Here is a 13,935-nt window from a genome sequence, read left to right as displayed (position 1 = left end):
TCTATCTTCTTTTTCTTTAGAGTTAATAACTTAAACGGTCACTCAATTTTGGACTTTTATCTCTGAAAGTTATTTAATTTTGAACTTTACTCATAAAGTCACTCAACTTTAGATGTTTTACTCAGAAAATCACCCAACCCATTTTATTATTTTTTAAACTAATTTTTTCTTATGTGAATTTTTTTTAATAACAAAATTCTGAAAGATATAAAATATATATTTAATGACTCTTTTACCCTTTCTTTCATTTGATACCTACATTTAAGAGAATTTAAGATTATAAAATTTTAAAAAAATTAGTTTACTTTTTAAACTACGTGCAAATGAAATTAAGACAAATAAATTGAAATAGGGAAAAAAATTAACTTTGAAGTACCCATTTTATATTTCAAAAGATAATTTATAGTCACACAAATTAAATATTTGTACTACAATTTATTTAAAACACATTAATATCTATACTTAATTTTAAAACCACCAGTTTTAATAGTATTATTTTATTTCTTACATTTCGCATCCAGTGAGTAATTAGAAGCTCCTATTTGTCAAAAGGTACTAGTACAAAGGCAATCGTTTAAATATTAACCCCTTCATTTTTTTTTATATGTTTTCTTTCTTTTTTAAAGGCAAACAATATCAATTTTGATTAATATTTTAAGATGTATTTCTTAATTTAATCAAAAAATAAAAATTGCAATCTATTATGCTTTTCATATAGTTTTTGAATATCTAAATTTTAATTTAAAAGAACTAAATTAATCTAATCTAATTTAGCTTTGAAACCCAGTTAAATTGACTTACGAAATACGTATGGAGCATATAAAAAAATGAAGGGAGTAACAAACAAGTCTGGACTTTACGAAAAGGATATGATCCCTTTAATAATTTTTTTTATATATTAAAAAACCCTAGCAAACTGTTGAGTTTCAAATGAAAGAAAGGATAAAAGAATCGTTAAATGGATATTTTATATTTTTCAGAATTTTGTTATTAAAAAACTATTTACATAAGTAAAAATTAGTTTAAAAAATAATAAAATGAACTGGGTGACTTTCTGAGTAAAACATTTAAAGTTGAGTGACTTTCTGAGTAAAGTTCAAAGTTAAGTGACTTTTTATGATAGCAATTCAAAGTTGAGTGACCGTTTAAGTTATTAACTCTTTTTCTTTATATTCCTAGAATTTGTCAATAATAGCTGTACCAATTAAATCAGAGGAATATATGTTATTCATACTCATTATTCATCACTCCCTCCATCAAATTACTTGGTACGTTTGAATAAAGTTTTTGTCTCAAAATAGTTGACAAGTTTAAAACATTAAGAGATAATTAATTATTTTTTTTCAATTCTATTCTTATCATTAATTATTCTAGAATTAAGATGCACACAAATAAATGAAGATTAAAAAATTAATAAGAAATATATTAGTTAAATTACACTTTTCATTATTTTTTTTCTTTAGAAATGGTGCAAAATATTAATATGCTAGTTATTTTGAAACGAAGGGTTTAAGGTTAATAACGAGCTGAGGTAGTTGTCTACCTAACAAGTTTACAGAACTTTTTCTTTTCTATTTTAATGTTTCGTGTTAGACATTCCATTAGAAATCCAAAGGAAAGGTCGTATCATTGAAAACCTTGATCAGAAAAATGGAAATTAATTAAAGCCATCGTATATAGTAATATTTAAGTATAATCTAGTCACATAAATTATTTTCTAAAGATTAGTTAAATCTTAATGAAAATAAAGGATTAGTTTCCCCTAGTTTCCTCAAGCTTCTACTTGGATGAAAGTCACATATGATGGCTAAAAATTAAAGGTGCAGAGAACAAAGTTCTAAGCATGATTAAAATAACAAATAATTCTTTTATTTATTCTAAACTTTAAAATTCACAATCCTAATTAAACTATTATACTCCCTCCGTTTCATTTTACTCGTCTCAATTTAATATTGTACATTGATTAAGAAAAAAATAATTAATAATATGGCTACTTTACTATAATACCCCTATTAAATGATATTTACATTTTAATTTGGAGAAAAACAATTAATACTAAGGGGAAAAAATTATCTTGTCTTGATTAATGAAAAATGACAAGTAAAATGAGAAATCAAATTAGGAAATTTGGAACGAGTAAAATGGGACGGAGGAAGTATTATCTATAAAAATATCTAAAAATTTCCCTCTTTTCCTAATTATTATGGGTTCTTTTTTGGAAAAATTACTTAAAACCACACCTTAACTTTTCATTATTACTTAAAATTTCATCCCATTAAATTAATTACAAAAATTCCTTCTAACTCATAAAACCCTAATACTTGCTGATATATTACAACCCACCCTATTTTTGTGCCTCCTGCTCCTCAAAATTCGCCCAAAATCATGGAGAAGTATCCGATATTTTTCATCAACTCAACAATTTTGAATTTCAACCGTGTTATCAGCCACTACTTCAACATTCAATTTTCAACTTTCAATTACAACCTCCATTAACTTTCTTCTTCAAATTTATAGGAGGTAAGTTCGTTTTCATAATTTTTTTGATTACAAAGATAGTGACTTTTTGTGAAAATAAATCGAAGTATCGTAACTATCCGACTATGATGAAGAAACTACGGGAGATTGCTGGTAGTAGCAATAAGAAGCATATTGTTGCATCTACGAAGAGGAAAAGAAAGCAAGTTAAATTTTTTTTTTTTATCGAAGGTATGAATTATATGTATTCTTGTTAACGCAATGTCTCATATGAATAAACAAGTCTTCAAATCGGGGACTTCGATAATAATAGAGATGCGTTGCAGATGACCATATTGTATTCGTACATATCTGTTTGTTCTGATACATCATAAAATTTAGGCGTGCTTTTGATTTTTTCTACATCTGATATATTCAATATAATATGTCCGATATATAGATCCAAGGTTAATAAGACATTGCATACTTCCTGACATATAATTCAACCTATATGTGATTTTGGTTTATTTTTATATCTGATACATTTAATATACTGATTATGATACATAGATCTATTTTCTGACCAAACTATTGAATGCTTTCTGATACATAAAAAGATTTATATGTAGTATGAGTTTCGCATTTCTAATACATTAAATTTTTTAAACCTCCTACATTTAATATATGTATGTGATATGGGTTTCGCATTTCTGATACATTAAATTTTTTACATAGAAAGATATATATGAGATATGGGATTTGTACCTCTGAGACATCAAATTCTAATATTGTGTTTAATTTTTTTCTGAATGCAGGGGATGAGATTTTTTATGATGAACATGGAATGAATGATTGGAGAAAGATTTAGTTTTGGAAGATTATGATTGATGAAGCTTGATTTGACTTTCAAATTTCAAACAAAGAAGTTGTTATGGATTTTATGTAATTAAACAGACACAATCTTAAATTGAGTGTGTTAATTATTAAATTGTAGGCATTTTTACTGATTTTTTCTCTTTTTTATCTCCAATTAATTAGTTAGTAATGTATCATAAACTTATGTATATGAGATTAAATAATGTATCATATCCGGGATATCACGTAATTAATATAAAAGTTGGAAGGGAGAGTAATTAGGTAACAAAATATTGAGATTTATGTAAAATGCCCTTCTTTTTTTAACTGTTTTTTTTTCCTTTTATTTTTACGAGAATGTAGATTTTTTAAAATTTAAAGATTTACAAATATTCTTTTAGATTTTATAATATTTTACATTGATTCAGTTTGGTCAACTGTTTCATTAAACATAAAAGACTATTTCTATGATGTTTGATGGGAATGCAAAGAAGAACTACGAAAAATAAAGAACTCTAACATGTACAAAAATGAAATCTTTTCCAAAAAAATAAAAGATGAATTCTTAATAAATTGGCAAACGAGTGAATTCTTAAATAAATTTGTGGATAAGATGATTTTTAGCTAGAAATGTGGGATAGACAAATCTTTTTAGAATAAATAAATAAAAATATTTATTATTTTATCACAACACAAGTAAAACTTCCTTTTTGAATAATTTAAATTTAATTTTTAATCATGACATGTAGCTCTCATCGATACAGAAACTTCAGACATTTTTTTCCTAAAAAAAATAACAGCCTCTTCCAAAAGGGGACGCCACTGGCATGTAACGTGTGCACGACCAAATAAATAAGTGATATTTTATTTAAGAAAAATACTTAGAAAAATACTTGAAGTTTGATCGAATTTTCAGTTGAGCATACTGAACTTTGCGGGGTTCTATTACCTTCTAGACTCTTTTTTTTGTATTTTAATGACATATATCATCCACTTTGATAAGTGCGTGTAATCGCGTCTCTTGAGCGCGTGAGAGTGATTAAAAATGTTAAAAACTTTTTTTTTGGTCAAATAACCCCTCAATTTTCTGACTTTTAAAATTTTTATATTTTTTATTTATTTTTCATTCTTTCGCTTCTCTGTTCTTTGTTCTTTCTTCTTTCTTTCTTCTCTTCAATGGTGTTAAATTGGTGCCCCATTGTTGAATTGAAATTGAATTGAAAATAATTTCATCACACACACACCAAATGGGTCATCTTCAAAACACTCAATTCAATTACATCAATTTGATACACTTTCAACACACACACATCAAATGGGTATTCTTCAATTCCATCAAAAATAGAAAAATTAACCCATCATTGCCATCACCAACCAACCCACCATTGCCGCCGGCAGCAATACCACCGGCAGCCACCACCACCTCAGCAAAATTGAGCTTTTACTGTATGAATTGTGATTTATTAGGTATTATATCTATTTGTATTTTAACTTATATACATATGATTAGTATTTGATTTGGGATTTGTAATCAATCGGGAAAAGAGAAAGGATGGAATTCATAATGAAATTTGTGGAGAACTTGATATTGAGATTAATGGAGGATCCGAATGAGAGGAATTGGAAGCTTAGGGAACATGTTTATGCAACGAAGGGGGGGGGGGGACCAAGGAAATTTTGGAGATGTGGAGCTATACAATTCTTTCATGTGGTTTCTGGACATTTGATAGGCATAATTGATAAGCTTCATACTGAGAAAAATGAAGAAAATATCTTCTTCATTGAGAATGAATGAAACTGTACAACTGTATATATACACTAACCGACCCTCTCTCTGCTATCTCTAACTAACTTTGATTATCACTAATTAATTAACTAACATCTAATCACAACTAACTAAAGGACAGTTGTCATAGACATGTGCTACACATGTGACTCCTTCAATACTCCCCCTCAAACTGTGTAATGAGAATAAGTTGAACATTCCCAGTTTGCTTAAAAGAAATTCATGTTGTGTCTTTCCCAAACTCTTTGTCAAGATATCAGCAAGTTTCAGTATGGTAGTGATGTGTTCAGTGTTCAGTGTTCACTAGACCTTCTTGTATTTTTTCTTTAATAAAGTGGCAATCAATCTCTATATGTTTTGTCCTCTCATGATATATTGGATTTGCTGCAATTTGTGTTGCTGCCTTGCTGTCACAATGCAATCTTACAGGTAGCTGCAGTTGTAGCACTATCTCTACCAAAACATTAGCCATACTCCTATACTCAGCTTCTGCTGAACTTCTTGAGACCGTGTTTTGTTTCTTGGATTTCCAAGATATCAAGGAATTTCCCAACTTCACTATAAACCCACTAACTGACCTCCTGCTCATGGGACATATCCCCCAATCAGCATCACAATATATTGAAAGTTGCTTTGAGTCTTCTGATGATAGCAAGATTCCAAGTCCTGGGGCATTCTTCAAGTACCTTACTACTCGTAAGGTTGCCTCCATGTGGGATTTCTTTGGATTATGCATAAATTGGCTCAAGTTCTGAATGGTGAAACTGATTTCGGGTCAGGTCATTGTTAAGTACAATAACTTGCCTACCAATTTCTGATAGCTTCTTAGATCAGGGAGCAACTCATCATCTATTCTCCCTTCACTATCTTAATCAAATTCTACAGTAGTAAGCCTTTGGTTAGGTTTTAAAAGTGTACTAGCAGGCTTGGAACCAGCTAATCCCATGTTTGAAATAAGGTCTAAAGTAAATTTCCTTTGGCACACAAAAAATGCCTTGATGACTTCTGGCAATTTTAAGACCAAGGAAGTATCTCAGCTCCCCAAGTCTTTGATTTTGAAATGACGGTGCATCAAATTCTTAACATCCTCAATGAGAGATGAAGAAGAATCTGTGATGATCAAATCATCAACATAAACCAGAATCAAGGCTATATCAGTGTCTACAGTTTTGATAAAAAGAGAATAGTCGTGATGAATTTGATGAAAACCATATGCAACAAGAGCCTCGGTAAACTTCAAGTTCCACTGTCTAGAAGCTTGCTTGAGGCCATATAAGAACTTATCCAGCTTGCACATGAGATATGACTCCCCCTTCTTCAGAAGACTAGGAGGGGGAACCATGTATAACTCCTCTACCAAATCTCCTTGCAAGAAGGCATTAAAGACATCCATTTGATGTAGATTCCATCCCCTTATAGCAGCTAAAGTAAGCACTGCTCTAACAGTGACCATCTTCACCACAGGAGAAAAAGTATCTTGATAGTCTAACCTCTCTTGCTAAGTATAAACTTTAGCTACCAATCGAGCCTTATACTTGTCAACCTAAACACCCATTTACACCCTATTGCCCTCTTATCAGCAGGTAAAAATGTCAAGTCCAGGTCTTGTTATCAGGTAATCCATGTAATTCCTAATCCCTGGTTGCAATCCACTCAGTATGTTGCATAGCTTCTTCATAAGATTCAGGTTCTCTAATAGTGGAAATATTACACAAAATCTGAAGGTAATTATCAGATAATCCATCATATGACATGTAGTTTGCCATAGGATAATGGCATGGAGTTGTATATGAGATGGGCTTGTGAACAAAGTCATGTAACCAAGCTGGGGTTTTAACAATCCTACTTGACTTTCTTACTGATGGTGATCTCACCACTTTTCCCACAGGTTCTAAAGAGGGGTTCAGTCTAGTTGATCTTCTCACTACATGCTCAACAGGCTCCATAATAGGATGTAATGACTCCTCTGTAACTTGTGGTGATTCTAGAGAAATAGAGTCAACTGCAGCAGGACTGTAGCAGGAATTACATCTGTTATATTCAAAGAGGGAATAGGAATATCTTCTCTGATTATCTCTGCAGGATCATCCCTGAGCACAATGAAAGAATCCGCATTGAAACTATTTTCTGCTGCTTGAATTTTTTGATAAAAGCCCGTCTCTAGAGAAGAATCAGCCTTGAAAGGAAATACATTTTCAACAAAATACACATCCCTACTAACAAAAAACAACTTGTTTGTTGGATCAAAGAGTTTATAACCCTTTTGAGTGGTGGAGTATCCCATGTGAACTGACTTCACTGCTCTTACACCAAATTTATCTCTATTGTGAGAAATAGTAGTGGCATAGCATAGACATACCAATACCCTAAGGTGTTGTAAGTTGGGTTTCCTACCCAAGAGAACTTAGAGAGGAGATTTACCCCCTAATGTACTAGTCGGTATTTTATTGATAAGATAAGCAGCATTTTGAACACAAGCTCCCTAAAATCTGATCGGAAAAGAACCCTGAAATCTTATGGACCTAGCTACCTCCAAAATCTGTCTGTGCTTTTTCTCAACCACCTTGTTTTGTTGGGGTGTGTAAGCATAAGAGCTTTGATGAACAATTCCTGCATTACTGAATAAAGCATTGCAAAAGGAATTGAAAACTCTGTCCCATTGTTACTTCTAAAAACTTTCACATCAGTTTCAAATTGAGTTTTAACAAGTTGTAGGAAATCTTTCAAGATAGTAGATACATCACTTTTAAATTTCAGTAAGAAAATCCAGACCGTTTTAGTTGGATCATCTACTAATGTGAGGAAGAATTTGTGACCATCATAAGCGGGTACTTTATAAGGACCTCAAATATCTCCATGAACTAAATCAAATAGTCTACTATCTCTATTAGTACTATGAGGAAAAGGCATCTTAGTCTGCTTAAATAGAGGACATACATGACAAAATACATTCTTCACTTGCTTAACTAACTTCATTTGTACCAGAACTCTGTGTGGAACATGACCCAACCTCTTGTGCCAGATGTCAGTACTTATTGGTGTGCTGCAAGCTGCTACTGAATGATGTACTCTTTTTCTAGACCTTAAGTGATACAAGTCATCTACCATATTACCAATCTCCTTCACCTGTCCAGTGTGAAGTGTGAAGGTCCTGAAGTAAGCAGTAATTAGGGTAGAACTTCACAACACAATTTAATTCTCTTGTCAATTTTGCTACTGACAGTAAATTCAGTTTAAAGCTCGGAACACATAACACATTTTTGATTTTTCCTTGTCCCAGCCTACAGTTACCAACATGTAGTATAGGAAGTGTCCTTCCTTCAGGTAAATGTACATATCCGACCCCTTTACAACCAGTAATATCAGTTAACAAGTTAGGATTAGACACCATGTGATTAGCGGCTCCAGTGTCTACTATCCAAACATATACATCCTTGTCATCTAATAGAGTGTAAGGATTACCTGCTATGTTAGCTGACGGTGTAGGAGTAGTGCTATTGTGAAACATCTTCTGAACTTGATTATATTGATCAGGAGTCAGAGATACAGTGATATTCTCATCATTCCTCACTTCTGGTTGTTGTGGAACACAACTCTTCTCTTTACCAGCTCCTAAATGTCTCCACTAAAGGATCCAAAACCATTAAGTTGTCAATTGAATTGATTGCTAGATTGACCAGCTCCATGCGTTGGTGTCCCATATATGGTGCCTGGGTATTCATGATAAGGTTGATATCCACCATTTGGCACGTATGGAGTCCAATATCCAGCTTGAGAATGTCACGCCCCAAAATCCCATCGGGCCGGACTGGCACCCGAAGCCGAGAAGGCCCGGGAGAACCCGTTCAAATACCTGTACTTTCACTTATATGTCACCAAAAATTTGGACAGCACTTCGTTGCATATAGAAGGGTCTAATTACCTGTATCAGCACAACACGCACAAATATATATATATATATATATTACGTAGCCGTCGGGGCCAACACATATACAAATATAACATCACTATATAAACTTCCATGACTTTACCCTTCCTTATGTCTACAAAGCCTCTAGGATATACATGACATAACTAGGGTCGGGACAAACCCCCCGCCCACACATGACTCCTGTACAATAACAAAACATAAGGAACCGACTCAAAAAGCTCCGAAGCAAACTGGAGCTCACCAACAATAGCTTTATGACCTGGCTCCTATCTATGCTTTGAATGAGCTGAGGTACCTGTGCCTGCAGCATAAAATGCAGGTCCCCGTGGGGGACGTCAGTACGAAATATGTACTGAGTATGTAAAGCTGTAGATAATCACATATGATATAGGAGCTCAATAGAAATCAGAAATAAGTGAATAAGTCGTAATAGGAGTGGACCAAACTTACTAGAACTTGTGACAACCTGTACATTGTATTTATTCAATCACTTTACCTTCGTTCTTATCGTCTTTGTAATCATTACTGTACTGTACTGTGACCATTAGGCTGCCTCCAGTACATATCAACTGGGATCGACCCATGCTAGGCTTATGCCCCTGGAATACCACCCATAAACACATAAATAGGGATCGACCATGCTAGGCTTATGCCCCTGGGATACCACCCGATAAGAGAGAACTTCCATCACTTAGTTTAATTAATCTTTGAGATTGTTATTTCGGTCGCCACCACATTTTTGATACTTTGAAATATTGATACATCAATAGAAACCAAGTAATAGACCTTCTATACAATAACGATGTAATAAAGACTCATTGGTACATCAACAATGTGTTTCAGAATCATCAATATCACAACAACGAAATAGGAGCCTTTTGGTATATCAATGAAACATTTTGACACTTTATAGAATGGAAACAACTTCGTTGGTAACATAGAACAATACATGTTTTTGGACAACCTCGGAATCTTACTTGATGGAACATTGGTGTTTTCATGCCAAAGAACATTGTTAGAGTATGCTTTACATACCTCGTTGTAGATTTGGATACCAATTCAACACAACTTCCCGCCTTTACAAATCACTTATCTACAATGAAATGTTTGGCATCTAGTATTAGCAACCCAACACCACAATTCTCTTCCATAATTCCATACTACCAATATTTGCAAAACATTCCAAAAACCAACTTGAACAATAGGTTTATGTGTGTATATATATATAATCATCATTTCAATACCACATCATCAATACCACATCATCACACCAAATTCCTTCACAATTCAACATAATCCAACATCATTTCCCAATCAACTTTCAACAACAATCAAATAACATACTTCTTATGCTCACATGCATATATATATATATATATACATATCCATATAAATAACACCAGCTTAATTTACATCCTTACCATAAAATGACCCTTTTGATTTCGAATTCCTATTGGCACAAATAAGGGGTGCTTCTCGAAGCCCTCGAGACGGTGAACACAACTACGGAATCAATTTGGATTTTCTACGGTTGAATCACAAGATAATTGGAGTTGAAATTAGGCTAGGGTTTCTTATTTTCAATAATTTGATGATAATTGATGGATATGAGACTAATTATATGTATATAATGACCAATTTTCGTCCATGAGGTGATGGAAAATGACCATATTGCCCTTAAAAATTTAAGTAAATCCGAATCTGTCCATGGTGGACTGTTTTGACAAGCTAAAGTAGATCGACCATAACTCTTTGCTCCTATATCGGATTTGGGTGAAATTGGTATTGTTGGAAAGATAATTCAAAGGGCTTTCATTTCATATAAAGTAGGCCACCCAGTTCGTCGAGTTATGATCGTTTGAAGTTGACCCTAAAAAACTGTTTTGAGAGGCTGAAGTAAAACGAGTATAACTCCTTACTTAGATGTTGGATTTGGATGAAACTAATTGAATTGGAAAGAAGACTCAAAGATATTTCTTTTGATAGGTGGTAGATCTCCCAGTTCATTATATTGAGGGAGTTATGATCGTTCAAAGTTGACCCAAAAAACTGGCAGGCCTTAGTAGTTTGTGTGCAGGAAATTTTCCTGCACATTTACTGTTCACAACATCCCGGCCATCGTTTTATAGTTTCGAACGTGCTCGATTATATCCGAAACTTATCCGTTTTTGGAAATCTTTATATCGTTGGAAAGCTTATTCAATAACCTTCGTATGGAACGATCGACGGTCAAATTCCGGTATAAATAAAGTCGATTCCTATACACATATAATCAAACTATACACTTGAAACCATCTCAAAATAATCAATACTCATACTTAAACTCATATATACCTAACTTAGGATCAATACATATACTCCAACACATATAACAATGGCTAATGCACGTAATTAAGTACGGGGTGTTACAGAGAACCTATAGAAAAAGACTGATATGGTTCTGGTGATATATGCAGAGCATGTTAGTTAGAGGCTTCTTCTTCCTCTTGAAATTTGCTGGATAGCCTATTAGCTGGTAACAATTATCTATGGTGTGATCATGTATCTTACAGTAGTCACATTGACCATTTCAATTTTTCTTAGGCTTTTGATTATAACCATGATTAGGTCCTCCACCTCGAAGTGGTCCTGCACCTATTCCAGGTCCAAAAGTTCCTGATACTTTTACATTCCAAAACGCTGCAATATCGCTACCATCCCCTAAAGTGTGGTTACCTGTGTCATTGATAAAGCGATGACTCTCTTCTTTCATAATCATGGCATAACATTGATTCAAACTAGGCTCTGTAGATTTCATGAGAATTGCCTCTTAGACTGTGCATAGGTATCATTTCATCCACTTAAAAATTGTAACAACTTTTGTTGCTGTAAATGATCAGTATATTCTTTAGACCTAGCACATCCACAGTTCAGAAAAGGCACAATTGCATCATATTCAGCCCAAAGTTCCTTCAATTTCGTAAAGTAAGTAGACACAGTATCAGTCCCTTGTGAAATTGCAACTCGATTGACCTTATCAAAACGCTTCTGTAGATCAGTCCAAACAGTGTGCGAATCATTAGCATATACAATTCCACTCAATAGAGGTGGAGCAACAGTGTTAATGATCCAAGATAGAACAATGGCGTTGCAAGTATCCCATTGTTCATGTAATTCTTTCTCCAAAAAGCTCTTCTTGCATGTTCCGAGTACAAATCCCAACTTTCTTTTTTCCTGCAGTGCAATACACATCGATCTCTGCCAAAGTCCATAATTTTCAGATCCTTTCAACTGAAGCGGAACTAATATGGAACCTGGTCTCTTCGATGGTCCCACAAACAAGGGATGAGTGTGATCTATTTTGATTTCTACCACCATTGTCGCACCTCAACTCTCTCAACGAAGAAGCAACAAAAATTTGAATTAGTGGAAGGAAAATTGAAGAGAAAAAAATGGTATTGCTTACGAAAACTGCAGAATTCTCCGATCGCAAACCCTAGATTCTCCAATCCCAATTTTTCGATCGCCAACCCAGAGAATCAAAATCCTCGAAGATTCCGTCTCCCTATCTTCTCCTCTAACCGCTGGGAATCGCCAAATCTGGCTTTGATACCATGATGAGCTTTATACAAGGAAGGAGAAAAATGGAGAAAATATCTTCACTGTACAACTATATATACACTAACCGACCCTCTCTCTACTATCTCTAACTAACTTTGATTATCACTAATTGATTAACTAACATCTAATCACAACTAACTAAAAGACAGCTGTCATACACATGTGCTACTCATGTGACTCCTTCAATAATAATGCTCAGTTATTTTGGGACCCTCTGCTTGCGATTTGAATAAAATTATTGAAGAAAATTTTCAATTTGAATTTGAAATTTGGGAAAAGATTTTCTTAATGAACTAAATAAAAGTCAAATTTCAAGAATGAAGAATCAAGAATTTGGTGAAAAATGGTGAAAATTTGTGTGTTGTAGTATTATCAATGTTGTTTGTAGGAGTAATATGGCTGTAATGGTGAAAATAACGAAAATGGAGAAGAAAGAGCGTGTGTGTCACACCTCCGGCCGCCAAATCTGGGTATAGAGTTTCGGGGGTTAATAATTCTACTTTTAAAAAGTCTGGGGGTAATAAGGACCCCACAAAGTTCAGTATGCTCAACTGAAAATCCGGTCAAACTTCAGGTATTTTTGTGAGTATTCTCCCTTTTATTTATGTAAAAAGATTCGGAAATATTTCTGGTTTCTTTGTAGTGATTTTCCAGGTGAATAATGATGTATTCTATGTGTGGTTGATAGACATAACATGTAGAGTTTAATTAGTTTAATTAGTATTCGAATATAAATTAATATAGCTTAGATTAGTCATATTGGAATCATAGAGTTTGATTCCAATATAGATAGTGAAGGCATGTCAATATAATGAAGCTATTGCCCAAGTACTGAGATAAGAAAGGAAACAAAGAGCTGTTGTTTGCAATAAATTTTTTCAAATACAGGAAATATACTTCAATCACAAAATAAATAACAAGTGATTTTATTCATCAAGATTGTATTATATTGTAATTACAAAATTTTGTTCCTTAATTTTTCTTAGTGATTCGGGGATTGTTTTTCTCGAATGTGGAATGATTTGGACTTACTTGCAATATATTTGATGGTTAGAAACATTGAATGGCAGTTTTGACAAAGATAGTATTTGATGCCTTGATCTCTTTATGAATATTTTTAAATTTGTGAAATTTTGACGTCCCTCTTCAAGAAATATGAAATTTATGGTGTGATTTAAGGTTTAGGTTAGAATAGCCTCCAAGGATCTAACATAATTTATCTGTCCTTTAAAGTCCCATAAAATTTAGATCTCTACAATTTTATTTTTACATTCAGTATTATTCTACAAAAAATCAAATGTTTCAT

This window comes from Capsicum annuum, chromosome 2, assembly GCF_002878395.1.
Source record: "Capsicum annuum cultivar UCD-10X-F1 chromosome 2, UCD10Xv1.1, whole genome shotgun sequence".
NCBI lineage: Eukaryota > Viridiplantae > Streptophyta > Magnoliopsida > Solanales > Solanaceae > Capsicum > Capsicum annuum.
Note: the sequence above shows the minus strand (reverse complement) of the source record.